The sequence below is a fragment of the Desmodus rotundus genome, chromosome 1 (assembly GCF_022682495.2).
Source record: "Desmodus rotundus isolate HL8 chromosome 1, HLdesRot8A.1, whole genome shotgun sequence".
Lineage (NCBI taxonomy): Eukaryota > Metazoa > Chordata > Mammalia > Chiroptera > Phyllostomidae > Desmodus > Desmodus rotundus.
In genome coordinates this window covers 197,979,664-198,007,455 of record NC_071387.1, presented here as the reverse complement: position 1 = coordinate 198,007,455, position 27,792 = coordinate 197,979,664, and the positions used below count along the sequence as shown (strand labels likewise).

At 48.9% G+C, this 27,792-nt stretch overlaps 1 protein-coding gene and 1 pseudogene across 2 annotated transcripts in view; both read right to left on the bottom strand.

Moving 5' to 3' along the window:
- The window catches only part of PDZD2 (PDZ domain containing 2), a 320,114-nt gene that overhangs the window by 211,956 nt on the left and 80,366 nt on the right, over positions 1-27,792 (bottom strand). The gene's annotated exons all lie outside the window — the stretch shown is intronic.
- Positions 1,654-3,431, bottom strand: LOC112320969 (U2 small nuclear ribonucleoprotein B'' pseudogene; annotated as a pseudogene).

Below are 27,792 nucleotides of genomic sequence, written 5' to 3'. Positions count from 1 at the left end.
TATAATGGTTGGCATCCCCCCACCCCCTGCCATGAAGCTAAATCATATCTGAAAAAACAAATTTATTCCTTAGTATTCAACTTCTGTGTTAGAGACAATTAAATTAAACTTAATTTTAAAATTAATAAAGTTTAAATAAATTAACTTTTCCCCTCCAGGATGAGGAGAAGGGGACAAGAATGGAAAAGACTGGGAAACACTGAGCTAAGTGGAACCAATCGTCTGCACAAAGGCCAGAGTCACCGGAAATCCGGAGGCCAATCCTGAACCTGATGGGGGTTCTCCAGACCTTGCCTCAAAGTCAGGTTCATAGCAGGCTGTCTTGTGCAAACCCCCTCTTGCAAACTGTCCTGGATCCTTACTGTCCTATTCTGGCCTCTGCTACGTTCCAAGTTCCTAAACTCTCCTCTCATCTTCCTACCTTCTGGACCGGATTCCTCTTCTGACTTTTAGAAAATGCTCACATTTTAAAAGAGAACAGTGCTGAATAAATATCTACTAGTCATTCATTCAGCAGATGTTCATTGAGGGCCTATCATGTGTTGGGTCCTGAACAAAACAGACAGGAAATAATGGTGAATTAGTTAACTTAAAATACTATAACGTCAGAGGCTAATTAGTCCCATGCCGAGAACTGTGGTCTGCCAGAGGCTAGTGAGGGGTGCGGGGGTGGAGGGACTAGGAGAGGCCCCTCAGAAAAGGGACTTGAATAAAGTGAGAGACTGAGGGGAGAGTGTACCTGTGGGGAGGCCGTTTCTGGACAGGGGACAGCAAGTGCAGACTCCAAGGCGAGAGCCCGTGTGGCTGCCTGAGGAAGAGAGATGGCGGGTGTGGAAATGCCCCTGCTGAGCTGGGTGCTTCCCTGCTGTCTTATTCTCTCTGCCAACCCTCACAACCACCTTAGAAAACAAGGGTATCTGGTCCCATTTCACGACATTGGCAGGGCTGTGGGCTGTCAATTAGCAGCGGTTATTGAGTTCCCACTTTGATTTGGGGGCACAAAAACAATTAAAAAATAAACAGCCCTGGCTGGTGTGGCTCAGTGGACCGAGTGCCGGCCTGCAAACCAAAGGGTCGGTTGTTCCATTCCTAGTCAGGGCACATGTCTGGGTTGTGGGCCAGGTCCCCAGTGGGGGGCGCTTGAGAGGCAACCACACATTGATATTTCTCTCCCTTTCTTTCTCTCTCGTTTCCCCTCTCTATAAAAATGAGTAAATAAAATCTTAAAAAAAAAAAAAACAGAGCATGTTTCTGCCCCTAAGGAGCTAAACGCACACAGGAATTCATACAATGCTTTACTAACATCACTGTGCAGCCCCAGGTGTTCCAGACAAACCCACGACGGACTGAGAAACTGCAAATATGAACGGCTGTGAGGGACTCCTTCAGGTTGGCTTATGTTTTGGAAGAGCAAGGTACTGGCTAATTTGGGGAGTGTTTTTAAGAATACAAATAAAAGTTTCTTGTACAAAATGAAGGACTTCACATCTCATAGCTCACTAAGGCTAAAGAAAGACTAGGTCATTTTTAAAAACCTACACAAAAATTCCACTTTCACTTCCCACTCCCAGCTAATACAATGGATGGACCACATGTTATCAAAACAAACAGTGTAAATAACACCAAGTCCTTTAAAGACAAGTACCCCAAATGTTATTTCTTGGCATAGGTGACCTTCATTGGGGGACGGTGTGACCTTCAATCCTCGTCAAGCATCCCTGGCCTGTCCACTATTTTCAAATTCGACAAACACAATGTCATTCCTCCCAGGCACCAAACATACTTCCTTGATACTGGGGAACAGACCAAACAGCACGGATCGCATCCTCTCATTCGTCTTCTTTGGTACATTACTAAGGAATAAAATGAAGTTTGGAGGGCAGTCAGGGGCCTGGGGGTTTGGCGTTGCATTTCCTTGGGTATCAGCGGACTTTGGCGCGCCCTGAGCAGGCTTTTCTAGGAGAGGTCATTGCTGTCTGCCCCCCCAGGGTTGGCCTTTTCCTTTCCTTCTATCTTTCCTTTGTCAGCAAAGGTGCCACACATTCCAGATGTTATATCACTATCTGTTTTTGCTTACTGGATTCACACTGGTTTACCATAAAATGGAAACCTTTGTAACTGTGGGTGAGCCCAGTTTTTTAAATAGAACAAAGTCTTGCCCCTTCATCTTCCTGGTCATTAAAGCCACAGTATCTACCACAGAGCCAAACTGAGGAAACGGCATACAGGGACCTCTTCGACCCGTCTTCTTTAATCTCGTCATTTGTGTTGTTGGTGTTGCATGGTTTGGTGTGACAGCCGTCTTTTGGGTTAAACTGTTCAAATAGCCCAAGGCTGGTGTGGTGTCCTGTTAGAACGGGAAGCCAGAAATGGAGGAGCTATGGCTAATTTTTAACTCTCTCCGTGGCTGACTCTAGACTAACTGGATGGCTGTGCACATGCGTCAGAAGAAGAATTCAATCCAGTCTTTATTTCATGCAGCGACGGCTGATTGTGCCAGGCACCGCACTGGGCTAGGGAAGAAACGAGGAGGGGCCCTGTGGGGCTGTGGAGAAAGAGAGCGTGAAGTAAAGTGTGCGGAGGGCAACGAAGTGGGACATTTGGGGGCACATGTCAGATTGTGGACAGTGAGACTTTCCAAGGTCTCTACTGGGACTTTCAGGGATGAGAGAGGGGTTCCCATACAAAGTCTAGAAGGCGAGGACCTGGAAGGAACCTCAGAGATTGCCGCATCCAGCCTTCAACATTACAGATGAGAGAAATCACATCGAGACAGGACCATGACCCTTCACTCCCTGGGTCTCATGAGCCTTGAAGACACAGGAGAGAATAAAAAACTGAACGAAATGAAAAGGAATGACCTGGCGGCTACTCTGGAAATCCAACACTTGAAGATATTGTATATCCTAAAACATGGACTGTTTATCAAAACAACAAATGAAAATGAGTAGAAATTTCATGAAACATTATAAATTTTTTTTTCCTAAAGATGAGAGCAAGAAAAACAGATGGAGACCAGAACACCAAAATGGATATTAGGAATTATTTCTGTTCCCCTCCTAATTGTGAAACATACTTGCTGTGGCTTCAGACACTGAACCAAGTTTGCACATCCACAGTTTGAGATCCTTTACGCAGGATTGGCCAGTGCTGGACGAATGCGACTTCTGGAGTTTGGGGGCCTCAGTTCTAAAAGAGTGTAATGATTGGGGAAAGAGGGCATTTTACTTGTCAGCTGGCAATTCGATACTTTGAAATAGTTGCTCTTTACCAAGTGGGAAATTGGCTGAGACAATCACAGCTTCTGGGTCAGCAGCAGGACAGTCGTGAGGTCACTGTGGTTGCACATTTTATTGTGACCCTCCTGTGACTTTGTATGGATGTGGCAGCCAGGATGCCACCGACCTGTCATCCACAACCCCACGGATCATGCCGTCAACATGCAGCACGCATCCCAATAAGTTCTCCTTCAATTACAATGGGGTTATTTTTAAAAAATAGTTACTTCACAGTATTTTACAGTTATTCCTTTCAGATCAATTGTGCTGTTTAGATGACTCAGGTGTTCAGGCGTTTGGGTAAATAATCTACTTACTATATTTGAATTCTCAGCATGTAACCGCAGAAGCTCTGACCTCATCATTAATTAACAATGACTCAAATATTGATAACAGTCAGTAATATACTCTGCTGTCAGTTAACTGCAGGTCCCCAGGCAAGTCATTTAGCATCTTTTTTTTTTTTTTAATTCTCACCCGAGAATATGGTCATTGATTTTAGAGACAGAGGAAGGGACAGAGAGAGAAACATCAATGTGAGAAACATTGATCAGCTCCCTCCCATATGTGCCCCAACCAGGGACTGAACCCACAAACTAGGTAGGTGTCCTGACTGGTAATCAAACCCACAAACTAGGTAGGTGTCCTGACTGGGTATTGAACCTGCAACCATGTGGTGCACAGGATGACACTCCAACTACCTGAGCCACCCGGCCAGGGCTCATTTAGCATCTTTGAGCCTCAGTTTCCTTCTCTATCAAGCGAGGTGGTTTTACTAAGTTTCCTTCCAGTTCCAGCATTTTCCTGGACTTTGGAGCTGAGTTAGCACGTTAGCAATGGAGTCGCTAGGCTCATTAAGCAGCATATACACAGCACATGGAAGTTTCAAACTGCAGAAGAGACGGGCCAACCTGCTTTATCAGATTTTGAGTATCTGCCAAGGCAAGGGAGGAAGGGGGCCCTTGGGGCGGCTTTACACTCACTGTGCTTATAACCAGAGTTCAGCTCTTCCAGAAGACAAGAAGAAATATATCCTGCTGAATAACAGCTCTTTGGAGCAGCAGAAAGAGCCAAGAAGGGAGAATGAGCTTGCCTGGGAGGTGGGGTTCAGTGGGAAATCCGGCGTTTCCATTGAGGCCCCACAGATGCTCCAATTTGGCAAGGGCCTGAACTGTGCCGAGACCAGCCTGCGCTCCCTCCCCCGCCCAGGCCACTTGCAGGACGTGGGGCTGCAGCGCCTGGTGCAGAGTATCCTCAGAGGAAACTGAGAGATCACAGAGCACAAAGGTTCAGCCCCTGAGCTGCTCAGAGAAGCATCCCCTTTTCCCAGGCCTTGCTGTGGGAAAGGCCTCAGACAAGTCAAAGTCCAAGTCCATGGGAGAGAGAGAAAACAGAATCCTCGTTTGACCTCCCAGGCAGGAAATCAGAATCAAGGAGAAGGAAAGATGGTGAAGGAGTGTGAGACCCTGGCCCCTCACACCCTCAACAGCCCCCACTGCTACTCGTACTCTATCTTGGTTTTAAAAGGGGTGGGAGAGAAATGAAGTAGAGGGCAAAATAAGACAAGATGGCACGAACAGAAAGGAGCTAGGCCGGAAATCATCAAATTGAGGTTCAAGTGTGGGTATTGCCGTGGTAACCTTGGGGAGAGGTCTGGAGGTAGGGGGAGGCTGGATCCGTTATCATTTGAGACCCTGCTGTTGCTGTGTCAGTGTCAAGGTGGGGGGCCTGTGCACAGGTGAGAGATGTGGCTGATGGAGGCCACTGGTAGGCCGCGGAGATGCCGCTAGGCGACCTGATCTTGCTTGACTTCCCACCATCCATGTCTTCGGGCTCCCAGGCTCAGAAACGCGAGTGCTGTCTGCACATTGACAGAGCATCTGCCTCTCACGTGTAGGTTCACTGTCACCAGCAAGAAAGCTTGTTCCTTAATTTTCAGTTGGAAATAATACACTTATTAAGTGGGCAGGTAGTTTGCATCGACCTGGTCCATGCCTGCTTTTCCTGCCTGCAGGAGGCAGAGGAAGGCAAACTTCAGAACAACATGGGCCCCCAGCTAAGGCACTCTCTCTGCTGTTCCAGCCGGGGCTTTGCAAAGGAAATGGCCCACTTAACCAAGTTAAGTGCCCTCCACTAGACAGCACCGAAAAATGCATCACCGACATCTGGCTGCTGCAGCTTTTCCTTCCTGTTCTCTGCACTAACTCGCATCCCCCTTTCTCCAAACGACAGACATACTGTAACGCCAGCAAGTGTTCATTCCTATTCACTGATTTACAGGCACAATCACACTTTAGTCCCTCATCCCCAAAGGTGACTCTAATTTGAGTTTTAGATTCTATTCGTTTCGACGGACAATTTCTTAACTTGCGTGTTCCTGGGGCTGGCTATTCAACCATATATGATGGATTTCCTAGTCTCATTCTCAACACAGAAACTCGTCTTTTGTGTTTCTAAATTCGGGGTTGTAGGGAGGGGTCTCACTGTTGCCCCCAAGGACCGAGGACACCTTCCAGATTTAACAAAACTCCCGGGGACCACAGAGCGGGCACTCTACAGCACAGCTCTGATCTTCCAGAGAGCGGGAGTGAGGCAGGACGGGGGCATAGAACCAGAGTCACAAAGGAAAAGCCAGGGGAGCCCCTGTTCTCTTTACCCTTCTTGGCCCAGAACACTGCTGGGGAACCTTATGCCGCTGCAGTTCCAGATGGCTGTAGCACTTCCCGGGGCCCTGCGGTCCTGTGGCAGCGCCCCTCACCGTGACACAGACGGGGGAACAGATTGAGAGGGGACCAGCGATCCGGTCAACAGAGTGCTAGGTGACCACAGCATCACTCGGCAAAGACTTGCATCAGACGGGAGGCCCGTTCTTATCCATTAGGCAAAGCCTCTCATCAAGGAAAGTAGGAAATTAGAATTTAAAATAAAAACCAAACCTTTAGAGTTCTCTCTGTATTGGAGATAATGTAGGCACCGGGGCGCGTCTATACCGGTGTGTGTGTGTGTGGGGGGAAATGTAGCCTGTTGGGTCCATTATGGGTTTAAAGTTTTAGGACAGAAATCTAGTCTTCACATGGCTAAGCCTACAGAGGTAGGTGCTACTGGAAACAGGTGCCCCCAGGCACCCTGCTGATCTGGGGAATTACCAAGATGAGCAAAAATGGCTATTATCTGCCACCCACCAAGTAGCATTTCTACAGGCTTTAAGCACCCTGGACCAGGCTCCACGTCATCCCCTCTGCAAAGCGTATCACTAGACTGTGCCGAGCCAGACACTAAAGGAATCCTGGGAAAGGAACTGAAGACCTGTTCTCGATGTGAAATTGCAAGTCTCTTCACCTGAGGAGGTGATTAAAAACGTGGCCTTCCTCCCCATGTGTTGCTCCTGGCCCTCCGTGGCGGGCCCCAGTTTCCGGCCCCGTTCTCTCTCTCTAGTCTTGTCATTTCCCTGCTCTCCAAGTCTCTCCATACACCTTCCACCCAGGTCCTTTCCAACGAGTCTCAAGACCAGAAAAGAAATGGAAAGAGAGACGTCTGTGCTTCTGGGCGCCTGGGATTCTACAAGATAAACACTGGTTAAGCCAATATGGATTCTTCGGGGAGAAATAACTCATTCATTCACTCATTCATTCAACAAATATTTATTGAGTGCAATAAACAAAATGACGCCTTCCCCCTGAGGAACTTAAAATCTGAACCGGTCTTCCCAAGCTGAGCTGAGCCTCAGAATCCTGGAGGCCATTCAGATCATCGGCATTTTCAACAAACCTCTTGTGGAACTCTGATATCACAGGGCCTCAGACACTATTGGTGGGGTAGAATGAGAGCTGCTGGTTACTCCATGACTCAGAACGGAGATCAGGAGAAGGAAGTCAGCTCTAACATCCTACTGTTTCAGGAGACCCCTCATTTTCCACCCACGTAGGGTTGTTAGATTTAACAAATAAGAATATACAGTTAAATATGAATTTCAGATAGACAAGTTATGTTTTTGTGTAAGTATGTCCCAAATATTGTAGTATGCCTTAGTCTGTGTATGTTCCATGCAGTATTTGAGATATACTTAGACTAAAATTTTATTGTTTTCTGATATTTAAGTTTCACCACGTGTCCTATGTTTTGTGTGGCAACCCTACACCTCTCCCACCTGAAGTCGAAGCGCTTAGAGCCTTTGACCTGCGTGCCTCATCTGCCCTTTGCAGAGTAATCCTACCCAGCACCTCTGTCCCTGTCCCAAGGGGCCTTCCACTTCCTCCTGGTTGCAGATATCACCCGTGGGCCAGGGGCACCCACACCGTGCCGGCAGAGAGTCAATGAGTCAGCTCTGGGACAACAGCTCACCAGCCCACTCAGAGCCACTTCTTCTTCCGGCTCCCGGTCATCTCAGCCTCTGGTCTCATGTGCCCAAACCTGCTCCTCCCAGCCCAGCTGCTTCCTTGAATGGCCCGGCTTGCCTGGGCTCTGCAATACCAGTCCTCTCTGGCCAGTTGGCCTCTTGTCCCACATAACACAACTGCATCCTTAGGGTGAAGGGAGACAAGGAACAGAAAACACTTGACCTAAACACAAGAGGTACTCTACCAGGGACTGTCAGACCATGAGCCTAGGACTGAAATCACCTGTAGGTTTATTTAAAAAATCTGATTTTCAGTTTTTAAAGAAGAGATTTTTTTAAATTTTATTTATTTATTTTTTAGAGAGAAGGGACAGAAGGGAGAAAGACAGGGAGAGAAACATCTATGTGTGGTTGCCTCTTGCACACCCCCCACCAGGGACCTGGCCCGCAACCCAGGCTCGTCCTCCTGACTGGGAGTCAAACTGGCAACCCCTTTGGTTCATGGGCTGGCACTTAATCCATGGAGCCACACCAGCCAGGGCTGATTTTACCAGCTTTATTTGTTTATTTTTCTAGGGAAGATTTTATTTGAATGAAGGTAAGTAGCTAAAATTGATTGAAAATCACTAGACAGTTGACAAGTGATTGTACGGCTTATTTTGGGGTCTAGGGGACACTGTTGACTGTCTGCCCAGCATCCGGTTCCTCTTCCCAACTTTGTAACAGAGTTCTAAATTTTGTTAGGGGATCCATCTGTCCTCTTTGGGAAAGCAGGGGCCTCAGCTCTAAAGATGGGCCTGACCTATCCATGGGCTTCCCTTGCAGCGATGGTTTCCAGAATGGACAGGTGACCCAACACCAGTCAATGAGTCATGAGCTTGCCTCCCAGGGGTCTGCCAAGAAGTGATGGTCCTTCTCCTTCCTCTGGATGCCATCCAGGGTCAGATATCTAGAACTGCAGCTGCCACCTCGATCCCAGCCTGAGCTGAAGCACAATGCGGAGCATGGCACAATGAGAGAGGATCGTGAAGTCGGGGCCTTGACGGCATGTGGACCCCGTGGAACCCCGGAGCATCCTTTCTGTTGAAGCCACTTTGGGTCGTACCCAGAAAACAACCTGTTATGGATGCGGTTTTGCGCTTGGAGTGTTTCTTAAAAGGTAATAAAAAGAGACAGGCAAATTTAAAATTCTGAGATGGGTGGCTGCCTCTATTTCTATTCTGGGGGGCAGAAATCTGCTCACTCTCATTTCTGTATAGCTAGTACCCATAAAAGGAATGCAATCAACTAGCATCCCCTCACTCTGAATTGGAATAAAAATAACTCTAGTTTAATGTTTGTTGATAAAGTGTCAAAATGAAAATAAATTTGCTCCTCCCCCTAGCAAACCTTCATATTTAAGCATCCTCAGGTCCACAAGCAGTGCCACATTGTGTTTGAACTGCCTCATGCATTGTCTTTGGAGCACAGGAAGAGGCCAAGGCCAGAGTCCCTCGGGCTTTTTTAAGGTGCAGAATCCCACAGCCCAGGACAGAGCCCGTGGGCCAACTACACCCCACTCGGCCCTCATGCACTTGACTTTTCCTACCGCCTTCCTCTCTAGTGAGTGCTGAGCTAGCCCCCTGGTGTCAAAGGTGGCTCCCACTTTCTGCTCAGGTTGCCGTCTCCTGTTTCAAACATTTCCGCAAACCTATACATCAACTGTTGAGGAGAAGGCTGGAGGCCTGACTCTGGGCTGTTGACTCTGAAAAACTGAGCTTGCTTCTCAGGGATTCCAAACAGCACCGTAAAGCCACCAGAAACCAAGAGCATCTTCAATCCGCCAGCGAAGGCAGAACTAAAGCAGTGGATGGCGCTAAGCCAGGAGCTCTTATTTCAGTACAGCAAGACTGAAACATATAAGGGAGGAAAAGAAAATATAATATGGATTAACCACGGACACCAACAAAAACAAACACACGAAACTGGCAAGAGGATGAAAACACACACACCAAACCGAGGCCAATTCATTCTGCAAATATGTACTGAGTGCCGACTGCCCTGTGCCAGGCATAACCACAGGTTGCTAAAAATACAAACTGAGTAAGTTCTGTTTCTGCTCTCAAGAGATTCTTAATTTTCCTAGGGACAGACACATACATAACTTAAGATAAATCTTAAAGAATGAAAGAATTCACAAAGTGGGAATGGCGGGAGAGGGGAGCCAGTTCGTACGGATCTCAGAGCAAACCTGTGGGCGGTGCGTTCCTGCAAAGGGAACGAGAGTGGCAGGGAGGGTGTGCAGGGTGGGGTGGGGACAGCTGACGTTTGGCCTTCCCTTCTGTTCCAAGGAGTTTGACCCTGGCCATGTAGGTGATGGGTTCTAGTTGGTGGTAGTTTTATTTACTCAATTACTTAAGCAAGGGAGTGATGCAACCAGATTTGTGATTTCATTTTAGAAAAGTATCGGTATTGGCAAATGTTCACCATAATAGACAAGGAAGCAGGCTACAAAGTAGTTTTGATTATCAATTGCGTTTAAGAATGAAAACAGCCTCTGTGGGATATTCACTCAAGTAACTGATTTCATCTCAGGGAAGTAAAGCTGTGAGTGGTTTTTTACCTTTAAATATCTGAATTTTCTAAATGCTTATTGAAACATATGACTGCTGATTTATTTATTTTACTTTTTAAAACATTTTATTTATTATTTTTAGAGATAGGAGAAGAAAGGGAGGCAGAGAGGGAGGAACACACTGATTGGCTGCCTCTCATGGGCCCCCAACTAGGGAAGTGGCTCACAACACAGGCGTGTGACCTGACTGGGAATCAAACTGGCGACCTTTCAGTTCGCAGACCGGTGCTCAGCGCATTGAGCCACACCAGCCAGGGCTACTTTGCTGATTTAAAAAAACATAGTGCATTGCAGGGGCACAGATTGAGTGAGAGTAGACAGCAGGGAGGCCAGTCTGAAGACTGTTCTCCTAGCTCAGGTGTGACAGAATGAGTGCCTGGACCGTGGCAGTGGGGACGAAGGACAGAGGGTAGCTTCTTGGGCCATTTCTGAGGCAGAGTTAACCGGTCTGGGTGACCCGTTGAAAGCAGGTTGCTGGGGAAGAGGATAGAGGAGTCGAAGCTGATCCAGCGGACTAGAGGGACTTGGGGGCTTGCCCAACAGAGAGGCCCCTTATTCATGCTGCCTCTTTCCTTTGCCTCTTATACACCAGGCATCTGAACTTGACCCTCTTGTCAGGGATCCAAACCAGATTTCTTGTCATTCTCTGTTCACACTGGCTACACAAGTAGAGGGAAAGGCCACATCTCTTTCCTGCTGTGACAATAGACTCCCCCCTGCCCTGTGCCCACCAACAGCAACCTGCTCCCCACACCTATGAAGTCTTCATTGGAAACTCCTTCTCTATATTCACTGGGCCTGGGACAGCCAGGGTTGTTATCAACTCACAAAGCTCAGCCTCTTTAAGGCAATTAAAACTCCAGTGTGGGAGACCTTTGGCACCCATTACTTTTTCCACCGACTCTTACCACAGATGCAAGAGTCCACCAGCTTAGCAAGGCCAATGCATTACCCCGGAGCCAAGCAGGAGAAGACTCCACACACACTGCTGCTTTGTGAGCGCAGCCCTCCACTCCCTCTCCAACCCCCCTCCCCTCTCCCTCTCCACCCCCCACCCCTCCCCCTCCCTCCTCCCTCTCTAACCCCCCCCTTCACCCCCTCTGCTCCCTCTCCACCCCACCCCCTTCAATTTCCCAAAGCTCCCATTCAACAAGGAAAACATGGATATGATTAGGAAGTTATTCGTGGGCCAAACAGTTGCAGCCTGATTCTCATCAGACAGACAAGAGGGGGGCCAATTTCCATCAGAAACGCCAGGGGAAATGAGTGACAACTATAGAAGTGAGTTGCTGGGCCAAGGAAAAGGAGCTGCAAAGGAGAAAATTGCCTCTATTAAGTCAAATCCGTCCTGGGATAATGGACTGTAGAATCAGTTCCTGGCCACCACACTCTCTTTGGCTTGATCACATTAATCTCCTTTTTTTTCCCAATTACATTTCTATTCATGCCACCTGATAAAGTGTAGGGCCACGCCCTGCCCACATAAGGATCTATGGAACGTGAGAAACAGACAAATTCAAACTAGAGGGCAATGTTTACACTCAGCCGAACAGGCTAAGATCCAGCCCTTGATTATAAAAGGGAAACAATTTTGATTCACAAAGTAATTTGACACTCGTTTACTTCACAAAGTGTTCCCTCTGACCACTGTGGTGTAACCTGAAAGTAATACAAAATAATATTGAATATAAACTGTAATTGAAAAATTTTTAAATTAACTCGATAAAGGCTACTTTTCAAAAGTTTAGACATCCAGACTTCTGCATTATTTCGGGAGGGAGAAAGGCTAATTAGAGAACAAAACTTGGTCAGTGGTGTGCTGGAGCTGGCTCTTGCTGGTTCCCAGTGGCTGATTATTAAATTTTCAGGAAGCTTGCAAGTTGTTGACAATGCTTTGGTAGTTTGAAATCAGCCGTGGTGGGAATATTTACACCATGGAAATTGGCAAATACTGCGAAACAGGATGGCGTCTCTCCGAGCTGTTTGCTAAACAGTACTGGCACACCACTGAGTATGATCTTTTCATTTAAAGCTCTTTTTATATACACATTGGGGGGTGTGTGTGTGTGTGTGTAAAAAGTCAGGAAGTAGCTAGAACATTAACCCTTTTGATTCTAGGTGGTGAGGCAAACAAGTACTTTTAAATCTTCTTTTGTTATATGCATATGTATTTTACAGTGAACATGAATTCTTTGTATAAAACATGCCTTCTCTCCTCTGAGTTGTCTGATTCGCCCCGTCCTCTCCTTCCTCTTCTTTAATCTCTTGCTGCCCTGGTCTCCCAGGTTTTTATTGTCTGCGTAGTGTGGTGCTAAAATCCCAAACTACTCACCTACGCCCAGGCAGGCAGAACTCCAGGTAATGAAAACAGGTGAGCAGACACCAGGCTTCTGGTGGACAGAGCCCACACTCAGCCCGCCCACACAGGGCTCAGCAGTGGGGCTGAGTTGGCTTTGGGTCCTCTGCCCTGGGCACAAAGCTATTACTGGCGATTTAACAAAGGAACAATGAGCAGGTAAGAATCTCAGCCCGGGAGACTCTAGGTTTGGTGGAAGTGACACCACCATCGCTCCAGGGATTCGTGGCGGCTTTCACCAGCTGCATACTGGCCCTTCCTACTGTTTGTCCCACTCTCAACATGGTCACGTCTTTGTGACATCTCACGGTGTCCTTGCCATAGTTGGGTGTTCCCTCAATTTAACAGACATCGCACCCTGGCACAGAAAGCCCGAGTGATTTGCCCCAAGTCACATGGCCAGGAGCAGCGCTGGGACAACAATTGAGGTATTAATATTGAACGATAGGGGTTTTCCCCCCAATTGTATTGAATGCTTCGTGAGGCCCTGCATTTCTAACAGCATCATGTGAATGAAGCTCGAACTCCCATTTTCTCATGAGTAAAGAAGTCTCAGACAGCCTTTCTGCGTAAACGAAAGGGAGCTACTAACCCTAATTTGACTTGGTGTGGAGCCAGGCTGTGGTCTCTACAGGAAGGTAAGATGGCACCATGGTTTTTCCTACTTCCCACATACTGCCTGTCCAGGGTACTCTTGAGTGTGGGCGAACGCTGGCATTATTGCTGGTGTTGCTTCTCGACCACTTTCACTACTTAGTCCCACAGGTTGTGAATCTCAAGGTGCACCTATTGCCTCCAAATTCCCCTGCCTCGCAGGAAGATGAGAGGCCTGGGTCAGGAAGGGCTGGCTAAGGGTCCACGGTATCTCCTTAGACCAACAGTGGATAGCGTACGTGCCCCGTGCAGTCCAGCTCTGGTCAAGGGCCTCCTGGCTGTGGTCACTTGGCTGGCCTGCAGAAACCTTGGGCTGGCCTGTGATTGACAGAGAGGCCTGACCCTGTGCAGACGGGACCCTTCTCTGAACAGGAGGAGCTGCCCTCCAGGCAAAAAGTGCCTGGGAAACCATGAGCTGCTCTAGAAAAAGAGCTGCACTGATTCCAAAGTCTTATTGACCAACTTCTGAGCTAGAAGGCATTTTAAAATTTTATCCAATCCAGTATCTTTTTAAAAAAAATTATTTATTTTTAGAGACAGGGGAAGGACGGGAGAAAGAAAGGAGAGAAACATCAATGTGGGAAGGGAACATTGATCGGTTGCCTTTCTGTATGTGCCCCGACTGGGGACTGGACCCGCAGAATCGAACCAGCGACCTTTTCCTTTGCAGGCTGATGCCCAACCAACTGAGCCACACTGGTCAGGGCCAATCCAGTATCATTTAATGTTGTTCTTAGGAGGCCAGAAAACCACCTGGATACATAAGGTGGGCCAAGTAGCTGGGGCTCAGGTGCCCATGCCGGCTCCTCCCACCCGTGCTGACTGGAGCATACCCCATTTTATTTGATTCGCACATCGGGCTTTCTTATCAAAATCCTGTTTCAAGAAAGGGTTCATTGCCTAAAAAAAGTATAAGCTTGAATGTCACTCATCCAATCTAACCATGTTATTTAAGAGGTTGAAGGAACTGAGTCCTATGGAGGCAAAGTTCAGGTAGCAGTGAGTAGAGAAGCTGGGTGTTTCCACTACACCCACATCACCTTTTGCTTCAAATGTCCTTGGACTTGGCAGGCAGTCGACCTTGGCCTCATGAAATACTCCAGTCTTTCTGGTCTACCGCAGCCCTTGCTTTTGCTGGTGAGGAAATGATCTAATCATTTTCAATTTTGAACCTGGCTCCACTACCTGTATTTGCCTCCTTATTGACTCAGATTTCCTGTCCATGGACCCTGGCCAATCCAACAACAGCCCTGCCAGACCCTGTCTTACCTCCACATCCTCTGCCTCTGCACACAACTCGAATCTGCATCGACTCTGGTGGTCCGAGAAACGGCAGAAACACCCCCATCACCCTGGGCTGTAATAGCTGTCCTACTTAATGCCCCATGCACATCCTGCTCTGACTTAAGATGCTGAGGAGAAACTCAGGGAGACAAGACAGCTGGCGGTACAGGAGAGGAGCACCCAGGCAGACTGCATTATCGGTGCATAGACTGGGGCCACCCAAGAGGTCTGAATAGTTCCGTGAACAGACAATGCCTCTATCACTCTCTCTTTCTTCTTTTGTCAAATACAGAGTGGCACAACTTCACCCATTGTCATGGAGATTTCCAAAATATGAACAGCAAACACATTAGACTCATAGCTCATCCCCGAGCGGTTCTAGTAAATTGTGCTTATTTGCACAACCCAAGAATTCTTCCCTTACAAACTGCATCGCTGCAGGGTTTCCTTTGCCGGCAAGCTTCTCTAATAACCGTACGCTCTTCTTCACACACAAAAATTGCAGATTTTACAACTCCTGCAAAAACATGCGGTGCACTTCAAAAAATGAAAACTATATATAGGTAAAAGAAAGTGAAAGAAAAACAAGACAAAACGGAAGACAAGACCCAAACCGGAGGCCGCTCCTGGCTACTTGACTTTTTCCTAACACTGGGAGTCTAAGGAAGCTGGAGCTGCCCAGAGACACAGCCCGGCCGGTACTCTGCACGTGCAGCAGCCCTCTGAAGGCAAGCGTGCGGGGCTCTCCGGGCCACTAGGCTCAGTTCACGCCTGGCTATTCTGGGTGGCCACTGCTATTAGAGCCTCTCTCAAGGAATGTGGCCTGGGCCATGACCTCCCACAAGCCTACATGGGGGGGGGCGGGGTCAGTGACTCCTCTGGACCTTCCGAGTATTCCAGTCTTGTTCACAATTCCTAACCCAATGGCAGCCAGCGAGCTGGGACCTGGGAGAGTGCTAGGGGTACCTGAGACTGCAACGACTCAGAATGCACCCCCCAGTCCCAGAGAAGCCCCCCAAACACTCTCTTCAAATCCAAGTGCCTGCTGTTCAGCCGCAAAGCAGACTCTGAAGCACACACAAGGGACCCATCTGTCGGGTCTCAGCTCCCCACTGGCGCAAGCGGCTCACTGAGCCCGCCTGGGGAGGCTTTCTCCAAACCTGTGGGAGACCCCAGGGTACAGGGCTGGTGTCAGACCCTGAGCCTCAGACACATGTTGGCTTAAGAAGCTGTGATAAAACTAAATCATCTGACATTTTCTTCTCCATCCTCTTTTCTGTTTCTTTCACAGACGGAACAGGCTCCAAATGTGACCTACTTTCTCTCTCTTTGTGAATATGCAGAACTCACAAAGCTTTTCCTCGAGCCTGACCAATATTTTCAGTGACACGCTTTTCATCTTTCAGAAAAGAAGAGCCCTCTGCAGCCTGCCAGAGCACATAAGTCTGGGTGAGTGACCGACAAGGACGCCTGAGGTACCAAGACTCCTCTGGGGGACTCGCGAGGGACTTCCACTGAGCACAAGAAAACCCCCACAAAGTCCAGGTCTGGTCCCTGGAAAGGCATTAGCATGTTGTCTGAAAGTTTTCATCCACAGGAGTCACAACGTTATTAATGGGCTAAGTGCCTCCAAAACTCCTCACCACAGCCCACGTCCCGGGACTGCCAGCGTCCCGACGCTGGGCTCGGCCTGGAATCCCGCCACGCTCCGAGCCCACTCAGGCACATCCAAACTCTGCATTTTGCATTAAAAATTAATTGCCTTCTTCCAACTCTTCAGTGAATCAGAACACAACAGGGTTTTAAAGTATCAGGAGGAACGATTTAAAAATAAAACCCAAGCACCCAGCTTGGGCGGAAACCTGGCTCCATTACTCAATATTAAGTTGACATTGATTCTTCCCCTGTGCCCCCCCCCCCCCATTTTTACCTTGGAGGCTCTGCCCTTTTTCGTGTCTGATCTGCTGTCCATTTCTAACAGTGAAACTCCAAGTTACAACTGGTAGTTGGAAAACATTTGCTTGGTGACTTTAGAAACGTCACCGCTGGCCCAAATTCTGGGCCCGGGGATTCTGACCCAAAGCTTCCCTTTTGTGCTCAGTGAGGTGAGACAGAGTCTGCTAAATGTTTACCCAACAAATTGTCCAAAATAGAAACAGAACTGTAGCCTTGGATCCAACTGTGTTTGCTTCTGTCCAGGTTAGTTCAGCCTCACGTCACACGCAGACTGTCTGGTCGGCTTGGGCTCGAGCACAAGCCACACACGGTTGTAAGGTCTGCAAAGTCACTGCACCCAAGTGGGGCTCACCAGCTGCATGGCCCAGACTTCTTCCACCTCCATCCCTGTTAAATAGTTCCCATTCATGAAAGATTCCTTCCTTCCTTCATTCATTCGTTCAGAAAGTAGTTACGGAGCACCTCTGGGCAGCACTGTGCTCAAGCACCACCAAGGGGAACAAAGCAGATATTGTCCCACCTTTCGGGAACTTGTGAGAGTGAAGATAAGGACAAGTATTACAAGTGTCACAATGGAGAAGGCAGAGGGTGCTGCTGGCTCTCAGCCTCTGCCCCTCCCTTTTCCTTACTCGTGAGCCCATGTGGTCCCCTGTAGCCCCCCATCCTTGCCCCTGCTCAGCACCACCTGTAATTCTCAGTGCAGTTGTGGCACTTGGCGGGAAGATCGGAGGACTGCTTACTGGCATACCCTTAGACCTGGCGTCAATTTATGCTCCTTACTGCTTACGTCCCGATCACGCCCCAGTTCTAACCACCGAGGCCGCATTTATCTCGAGGTAATGTTACAATGTGTTCTAGCACCTGGAATACCGCTCTGTGTCTTGCACGGGTGGCTGGGAGTGTTGCAAGCTGCCCGGCAGCCTGCCCCTCACTGAGTTCCACCTGCCTTTGGAAACTGGTGCCAGCTGTTCGTCTGAGCCACAGCACACTGCTGCCAGTCCCCCCTTGATATGAGACCTTGCCTGCCTCAGCGGGTGGCCAGAGACCTGACTCCAGGTCCTGGTTCCACGAGGTTGGCACCACCTATCTATCCTCCTGCCATCGGCTGGGCTGGGCCTCTCGATGCAACAACAACTCTGGAAGGAAGAGCTGACCTCACAGGTGAAAAAGGGAGGCTAGGCTAGTTAGGAGGAAGATGTTCCAAAGAGTGGATCTAGTTGTTCCCAACGTAAACAACCAAAAAATGTTTGGCAAGGAATCTCTCGACTCAAAATTGGACAAAGTGAAATTGGCTAAACAACAGGTGCTCTAAGGGACCTGGATAAATCCTCTCAAGAAGTGTGAATCAAGAACAAACTGGGGGAATATGCCAGGAGTCATGACCTCAGGCTCCAAGGAGAGCACGCGTGGAGGGTGAGGGGCCTGGGGACGGGCCCTGAGCCTGCAGTCAGGCACTAGTGAGGCTGCCACACCCCAGGGCCCCAACTGACCAGCCCGGAGTGAGCTCACGGGCAACTGTTTCATCAACCTGGGCCTCCGTTTCCTCATTGTTGAAACACGATATAAGGCCATTGGGAACCCTTAAACAGTATTCCTTTTACTTCAGACTAGCAGATGGAATTTTTAATAAATCACGGTCAAAATGAATACAGAGCATTGAGTCACCTAGCGTGAAAAGTCAACTGCGACAATGAAGGCCTTTGCCCTGAGGAACAGGCATCGAGCAGCTGAGGCTGTTCCACCAAATGACACTCCCAAGAACCACTCTGCTGACCAGGGTGCTGTGACCACACACGCAGACAGAACTGCAGCCTACGACACACTCTTCTTAAAGCCAGCATTCCTACTGAAGGCTCTGACAAGTCCTGGACGGTTGAAACCCATTTAAAGCTCAAACCAGAGTGTTTAAAACTTATTGACCATGGAACCGTTTTTTATATTATTTATTAGCATCTTCCAGATGTGGACAGCTGAATTTCACATTATGGGATATAGTTCTATAAAGTGAACTTTGGACTTTTTTTTTTTTAAATATAAAGAAGCGTCCAGCAAAAACCAAGCAGGCGCCATCTTTTTACCAATTCAAAACCTGCTCAACAGCTCATGGCTGGCTCCGTATTCAAAGTTAGAGCCCATCAGGCCTTCTTGTTCTTACTCACTGACCCTCGGGTCACTGCAAAGATACGGTCCCACTGGGCAAAGTGGTGACCTTGGTCTTGGCCAGCCGCTTCTTGTGGGGTCTCAGGACATAGCATGCTGTCAGCAAACCACCCGGCACAGGACTAAATCATGGTGATGGCTTCCTGCCTCAGGGACTCGCCTCTGCCTGCCTGGAGATAGCTGGGGACAGCTCATAGCTTCTCAGCTCAGGCTTCACAGCTTTCTCACATCCACTACTCCCCAGGGCCATCTTCTCTGAGCTGTATTTTCTAGAGGATAGGACGGGAGGGAGAGGGAAAAGAGAGACAGCTGTGTTGGGCAGGAAATTGTTTTTTATCTTCATTATAACTTAAATGACCGTCTTCAAAGTCCTTCACTTGAAACAATAAAAAGCCCTTTCCTGATTTTAGGTTTTGGGTGTCAGGTTGAGGGTAGAAACTGCAGACCTGAGGGGAGTGCAGCCCCTGGTGTTTTGGGAGACAGGAAGGGTGGCTTCATGAGGGAGCAGGGAGTGGCTTCCTCTCTGGGGCTGAGATACTCTGGTCACCGTTGGCAGAAGTGGTGAAGGAGCAGACAGCTGGTACCCTGCTGACTTCTGTGGCTTGCCTCCCTACTGCTCCTCTCTTCAGTATTCCCTGGCCAGACTGTCCTCCTTTCACACGGGTCTCTGCTGGACCCCACTACATGTGGATCTGTATTTTATTTCCAGTGGGATGACTCCTCTCCTTTACTTTCAAATTGTTGATGGCTGACTCCCTGCATTTGGCCATTTCCAACGTGTAGTCAGAGGACAGTTTCAATGCAGCTACTCTCGTGCTCACCTGGGTTGCAGGAACCTCTGAACTGCACTTCTCGTGGAGGGACTTGGTCCACGTGCAGTTGCTGAGCCAACGTCTCTGCAGGGAAAAGGAAGGTCTGAGGCTTCCTGTTCCACTGTCTTGCTGACACCCCTCCCTCTGAGTCTCCTCAAAGTTTCCAGGTTCCTAATTTCCAATTCTACTTAAGAGCACACACGTCATTTAAGTTCATAGGAAGAATCTGCCAAAGTGGTTTGTTCCCTCTTAGCTCCTTCCTTCCAGCACGGCTCACGATCATCATTCTCTCTTTGTGGTAAGGCGGTGGTGGCTGCTGTGCTGGGTGAGTTTCTTTCTTTTTGGTCTGCTCGAGAAAGGAACTGCACAACCGTTGAGGGCAGAGCTCTGTGGCTGAAGTGGACGGTGTGCAGCATGTTGGGGCCTGGCAGGGAGGCCAGGGACTGCTTTCCTTGGGAAGCAGGTCAGCCTGACTGGTGATAGCAGAGGACCAGGGGCTGCAGCGTCTGGCATGGAGGTGCCCTGTGGGGAGGGGCCAGGGCCGTGCTGATGCTGGCAAGGTTCACCCTGACTCTAAGAGTTATTGAGGGCTAGTCTCAGAGCCCCCCAGCTTCCAAGGACACATAGAATGATGTCTCAGCTGCTGCCCTCACAAACCACTAACTCTTATTCAAATGAAAAAGACATTTCTGATTTCTCATAACTCCCTAAGTGCTTTAAAAAAACCCATTCTTAATTACCCGCTCTACTGAGCTCCACCTTGATTTCAAGTCAAATTATTCCCAGTTTGCTCATTGCTGAGGGGAAGTGTGTGGTAGAGGGGTGGGGGCCAGAGAGGGGAGCTGAAAAATAACCTGGCCCTTGAATATCAGGCCCAGTTTAAACAGCTGAGGAGTACACTCCAAGCGGGAAGGATAAAGAGAGCAGACTGCATTATCTCCCAAGTCCAGCACTCGATTTGAAGTCTCCTCCCTCTCCAGTCCTGATATTATTTACTGCTTCCATTTAATGAGCTTTGATTTGCAGCCAATGATTGCACATAGCCGGCTGCACTCGCCAACCAACAGGCCACGTGGCTTCCGGTGAGGTTGATACACAACTATGAACTAGTTCAAGTGCTGAACAGTGGCACTAAAGTGGGGGAAAGGCCTCCTCTGGCATCAGAGGGGGTGACTGTGCAGGTAGGCACATCCCAGGGAAGTGCTGAGGTCATGGGTTAAGCTTGAGCAACTGACCGTGAAGCACTTGGCTGAGGCTGGTCCTCTCCCTCAGTCACCTGCGTGGTGGTTGTCAGACCACCAGCATGGGGAGCTGGGTCTTGAAGACTGTTGAAGATTTAGCCACTGGGGGCCACCTCTGGCCCTCGAAGAAGCACATGGCTGTGCAACTCTTACAACAAGAAATGGTCTCGGTCAAACAAATGTAGGTGAGAATGTGGAGAAACCGGAACCCTCTTGTGTTGTGGGAGATCATGTAAAACGGTGCAGCAGCTCTGTGAAAAAGTCTGGCAATTCCAAAAGAAGTTAAATGTAGAACTGCCATATGACCCAGCAATTCTACTCGTAGGTAGCGATCCCAAAGAACTGGAAACAGGTGTGTAAAGAGAACTTGCACAGACATGTTCATAGCAGCACCGTTCACAATAGCCAACAGCTGGAAACAATCTAAATGCCCATCAACCGATGAATGAACAAACAGGTGTGGTGTATCCATACAGTGGAGTGTCATTCAACCACAGAAAGGAATTAGATACTGATACATGCTACACCATGGATGAACCGTAAAGTCAAAATGTCAAGTAAAATAAGTCACTTATAAAACAGCCATATGTTACATGATTCCACTGGTATGACATATCCAGAATAGGCAAATCCATAGACAGAGAGCAAATCAGTGGTTGCCAGGGGCTGGAAGGAAAGGGAACAGGGAGGAACTACTTAACAGGTACATGTATCCTTTTGGGCTGATGAAAAGGTTCTGGAGTTCGACAGTGGCGGGGTCACACAGCACTGTGAGTGTACTTAATACCATCGAATTATACTCCTAAATGATAAATATTATGCTTCATGTATTATATCACACACATACACACACACACACACGGACCTATCTTGCTCGACTATGTGCCTGCCTTAGCCCCAGCACCTGCTTCGTCCCTGTGCCTGCTGGTGTTGACTTCTGACTTTGGCCCACGGCTGGTTGGCCTGTGCTTCTTAGACGCTGTATGCCCAGTGTGGATATCGTGCCAGTGGTTTTCAAGTGTCAGTCCCCAGTCTGGCCCTGGCCCCAGCGCACTGACATTAGGGCCTTCAGCAAATACCTTCCTCGACATACAACCAAGCGAATGTTGTCAGCACTTCCGTATAACGTCACTGCTGCTAAATCAACCTGGTCTTTCAAATGTCTGTATGAGTTTATTCTATTATTTTGTTCATGACTTTAACAATTAAAAATCATCAACTCATTTGACAGATATCCAGCAGCTTTGTCTGAATATTAATTGGCCAGGGCACCTCAGCAGAGCCTCTCAGAACCTCTCAGTTAACCGTTGGTGACATGAAAAATTATGAATGGGTTAACTAATTTCAACCACCTCCAGAGAGCAAGAAAGTGCATATTAAGCCAGAATGCATGAATTGACAGACTATAAATATTCATATTAGGTGGGATTTCTCCTGTAACACTTAACTGATTGGCCTGAAATTTGGTCAGTGAAGAGAAATGGTACATGGAATCCCATCAGATGCCTGTTTGCAACCCAGATGCCCAGACTCCCAGACATTCTGAATCAGGAGGTTTCTAGAAGGTCTCTTTGGCTCCTACACCTGATCCTTTAACGTCTGCTTCCTACTCTCCAACTTGTGCACAAACAGCCTTCCTGCTTTCCCAGAGCTACAGACTCCAACATTCTCTACGGCCCCAACCCACCACTAGGTTGAGATCGAATGGAAGAAGGTACTTGGGAAATTTGGGGCCCTTAGCTTTCTGCTTTTCCTTCTCTGAGACAGCTCGTGCAAACTTCAACACAGCCGTTCTCACTACCTTCAGGACATTTCTACTGGGAGGCTCTGCCGTACCTTCCAACCTAACGTGTCTAGGACCACACCAAGCTCTGGACTTTTTGGGCCTGTCTCCTACTTTTTTCCATTGGGCTTTCTATTGCTCTACAGTTCATATCTATCTTATTCTCTGATATTCACCTCGAGTCCCACTTTCTCTCAAATGTCTTCACGACAACCCCAGGCCTGTCCAGTTTCTCTCTTAGTTTAACTGTTCGTAGTGCTCACTGCTGGCCTCACCCTCACACTCACATACTGTTCCTCATGCTGTTCCTGAGTGTTCCTCCAGGCACATTTCATGGGAACTCCTGAGGTTATTTCATACCAGGAGCTGATCACTGTTGCTCAAGCACCTGGCATGTTGTCTAAACACGTCTTAAGAATTACAGTGAGTTCACTCTAGATGCTCAGTAAATATATCTCCTAATGCGATTGTACCTGAGTTCAACGTTAAGAGCCACCAGCCCAATGGCCATTTAAGCCACTAAGGGCAGCCCTCCTCCATTTCTGGTGTGCTTCCTTAACAAGGTGAAATAACGGCCAAGAAACACTCTCCCCATCCCTGCTCCCGCCTGCCTCACCTGAAGCAGGCCTCCCTCAGGCCTCTCCTAGGCGGTGCTCTGCAAATGGGAGTCCTAAGGTTGGAAGATGCCAAAACCCATATCCCTTCCTGGAAATTCATGCTGTGCATACTCACTTTTGGTCATCTTTTAGCTTTAGACATGAGAATAAACAACAGAGACACTGACCCTGCCCTTGGCAAACAATCTATTAATGCTTTGAGCAAGTCCCTCTGTAAAGGGATTTTAGGTTTGTTTCACTGTATTTTCACAAACTATACTTTCCCTCCCCCGCCCTTTTTTAGAGGCACCTAACGAGTTTCCATGGACCACTCACTGGGCTTCAGAGGAGACGGCCAGCAAGTCAGGCTAAACCAAAGTGTTGGGTGAAAGAATAAAGAACTCCCCCCCCAAAACCTCCTCATAGAGCTTAGGGTGTGTGCACTAACAGCTGTTCAAATGCATCCTTTTAAAAACACTTGAGTAGGGTGGGCCCCATACACGTTGACTGTGCAGCAGCTAGCTCAGGCTCTCCCTCCCAGGCACCCAGAAATAACGACAATGGGATGATAGCATAAGAAGCTGGGGGAGTGAGTGGGCACCCATAAAGGGAGGTGAAGGCTCACGATTAGAAGAGTTGGCATGGGGGCTGGCCGATCTTGGGTTTCAAGAGTTTTACTAATGGGGTGAGAAGTGGGGCACAGCTAATGGCAGAGAAGCTGAGGAGCTGCTGAAAACTGAGGAGGAGGAGGAGGAGGAAGGAGCAGGGTGTACAGTCAGGCAGGACCAGGAACGTACTGTAACCAGGGAACACGAGGGAGGGAGAGGTGGGCGGCTGCTGGGGAGGAGCACAATTCTTTCTCTGATCTTTTATGACTCTACCATTTGGCTTTTAAGGCAGGGACCACACAACTTCCATACTGTAGGAAGAAATGGGTAGATTCAGAAATGGTCACATTTACCCACCTGGGGATGCCTTCTCCACCCTTCTACCTCTGCAGAGAAGACAGAGGAGGTAGTCAAGATGAGGGAAGGAGGGAGGAAGGAAGGAAAGAAGGAAGGAAGGAAGACTCTTCCAAGGAACACACATTTTAGGAAACTCAAGTTGAAGGTGACATGTGATTATGGGATTGTATCAGGCAGACCGTCCTGAGCCCACTCGTAAAGAAGGTAAATCCTCCATTGCCCATCCTATTGCCTCCCATCATGTCTCTCCTCCCTGTACGCCCTCCCCAGCCCAGGAGAGGTACAAGCATGTGGATGCTGCGTCTCCAGGCCAGAGCCCGGGCCCTCTCCTCCATGGTCCCTTTCCAGGCTCTGGGTGTCTGCCCAGCTCTGGGGCGTCCCCTCCCTAAAACCCTCCTGTGCTGAAGAGCTGCCTAACCCCAACTCCACTGAAAAGACTTTAAGGTGTTGCTTTTCCCAGTGGTGGCCAGGTGTGGTTTACAGCAGGTAGCCCTCCGAGGTGCTCAAATCAGTCATTGAATAAACAAAATTTGCTGAGCGCAGCTAAGTGGCATGTGCAGAGAAGATATAAAATAGAAAGGAGTTAAGGCCAGGCCCTTGGAAAGTTTAGAATACAGTGTGGTAGAGAGCAGGAAGAGGCGCCCCCTGGGAGAGGCGCCCGAGGACCCAGAGGGCCCCTGGACAGAGCTGCCAGCAGACTGGCAGACAAGCCACACAAAACAGATGTACCCCCATCCTGGGCGGTCACTGCTGTGGGCAGAAGGGACCAGACATGTGGAATGAATTAGGGAGACAGACAGGAGCTGGAATTAACAGTGCAATAAAAACAAGAGTTAATTCACCCTCAGAAGCCAGAGCACTTTATAGGGCACGAGGCTGGGCTGACAGGCCCTGCCGACCGCCCCTCCCTATGTGGGGCCCCGAGAACAACAGCCCAGCACAGCTGGTGCCTCAGAGGGAAAGAAGGGGACAGAGTCAGAGCCCATGCTACAGGGGGGAATTGCCGCCTGGTTGCGGCCACTCGGTGCAGAATTCTGGCTTGGGTTCAACCAGTAACTAAAACACCTTGACCATTCTCTTTCCCTTTGAGACTTTTCCTGGAGACTGAGCAGAGTGTCACAATCAGCCAATAAACGGTCATAGCCCCTGGGAACCGCCATTAACATATTCTTAATAGCCTATAACCCGCTGGCCCCTGTTGACTCTGATTTGACACAAGATAAAATTCTAAAATATACATAGTAGTGTTTTTGTTTCTTTCTTTGTATTTGCTTAATTAGCTGGATTATTCATCACATTGAGAGTTCTTCCAACTCCTGCTCCCAGGGGACATTGTGTCTTTGGCTTGGCCACCCAGCACGGCTGCCCCGCTCTATCCTGGGAAGGAGGGGCTCCTGCATGTGTAAGGCAGTACTCTGCATCCCACCAAGCTTACTCACCCCAGTAAGACCGCAAGGACCCAAGTTTGTGAGTGGGTGGAGGCATGGTGCTCTCACCCTGGACTTGGGATCTTGGGGGAGGATGTGCAGATAGAGAAGTTTAGGAGCCCTCCACAGGGGGGCAGCACTGAGAGGCCAGAGCAGCAGGAGGAAAGCCAGGGATACCCAGGGGAGCCCCGGAGTGTCCCCAGGACCTTCCCTGCCAGTGACCCTGGCAGTCGTCCTGTAGTCCACCTTGACTCTTTGCTTCCTCAGTTCCCCGTTGGCTCTGGAGTGCCTGATATCCTTCCAAGAAATTAGTTTTCTGTTTCAAGTATGCAGAGGGGGTGTGTTACTCCACCAAGTAGCGGCGTGTACCCACGGCTGACCGGCCACAGCCTGGCAGTAGCCACAGGACTCACCAGGGCCCCAAGGGAATGCTGGTCTGCACTGGGTGAGGTCTTCCTGAGTGCCTCTCCCCCTTCCTTTTATTTAATAATCCACCAAATGGTAAATAACAACAACATTGCCTGGGTGGTACTGGGATGTGTTGCTGCCAGAACTGGAAATGGTCCTTGCCCTCGGAGAGCTGGCAGCCTTTGGCACTTTCTCGGAGTGCACACTGGCCTTTAGAAAAACTCACTCCAGGCCGCGTCAGGGCTGGGTCAGTGGGAAGCACGGGGCCTGCAGCTCTGCAGGGCACAAGCCCCCTTGGAGGCACCGGCATCTCTCCTACACTGCCTGCCCCGAGTCCGCCTTCTTTTACTGCTGGCCTTGCCTCTCCCCACCGGAATGGACCTGGTCTCTGCCCCGCTGCCTCTGTCCTGAGCCTGTAGAGCCCCGGGCTCGCCTGTGACCTAAAGCATAGCCTTTAACACATGAGCAGCCAGCAACATGTAGTCAGGCTTTTAAAGAAAATTGGAGACAAAAGTCTTTGATAGTCAAACCTAGACCCCAAATTTTGACCCTCATTCTCAGGCCTGGAGTCAACGTGGGCAGTTGTTTCCAGATGCTTCTAACTCTTCTAGCGCAGTAAAAACACAGTCTTTCTGCTGCAGCCTCCTTTGCCCATCCTCCCTTGTTCCCCCCTCACTGCACAAGCCAGGCCAGGCTGTCTTCATCAGCTGCTAACATCGGCCACTTCGACGCTGTTCTTCTAATGCAGAGAGAGGCTGGCAAATTGTTTCTGGAAAGGGGGCACGCTTTCCCTTCTCGCTGAATCTATCAATCATTCCCATGGGGCTCAGTCCTTTTTAAGAATGCTCACTTGGAGAGAACAAAGCCTGCAACCTTCTGTTGTCCACCTTGCCTTGCAAAAATATGGCATACCACCTAAAGATGAAAAAAAAAGGGAACGTGATATAGAGAGCTAACGTCCACCAATACGCTGACTTGGGGCCTCTGGGGGCAAAGTACTCTCCGAGGAGGAGAGGGAAGCAAGAACGCAGCTGTCCAGTCAGCTTTCTGCAGGTGACATTTGCACAAAATAGGGTGTCCTCTGGGTGCCCCCTTCAAGCTCTGCAAACACTATTTCCTCCAAAACCCTGTCAACATGGCCATCGCAGACCTCCAAGCCAAAAGAAACTTCTTGAGGCTTCACGTCTCCCTTTTCACCCCCATCTACTCTTCCCACATTGTAATTTGCTCCCATCTACAACAGAAACAAAACTCTCCAGAAACGGTGGTCGAAGCCAAGGGAGTTCAGAACCCAACAGAAACGAGGAGCTGCTTGTCATCCATAGTGAACTAGACCACAAGAGCTGAGCGTCTGTGGCCTGTCCACAGGGCGGACCCTGGGAAACCTCCCTGGGGCGGCCACCAGCCGGCGGGGTCTGCTGCTACCCTCTCATTGAGTGCGCTGCCTGTAATTTTCAAGCAGGATGCCCCACATCACACAACACCAACATCCTCCTCTGCGCTTTTTATAACATAAGTGCTGAGTTTTCGCTGAACAAGCCCTCGCTTGTCCAAGCCTCAGTTAGTCTGTTGTATAACATATGTAGAGTGGTATTTTTATGGACTTCTGAAGCACACCAAATTTTGTGCAAGGAAGAGCTTGGTGTCATTTCAGAGAAACCTGTGAATCATCCTTTGCAAGCGCTGGAAGGGACGTTCGTGGTTGTGTAATTGAATGGACTCCTCTGTCCAGGACGGAAGCAAGCCAGGAGAGGGGCGTCTCTCATTTAAGTTTACACAGGGCATTTTAGAAAGGGTCACAGTCAGAATCCAGGCCCTCTGACTTCGGAACCAGAGCTCTTTCTACTTGGAGAAACCGACATACAAGGTCGAACCTTTTAAAGACATGCTCTGTTGGCCATGGTAAGAGAAAAAAAATGAAG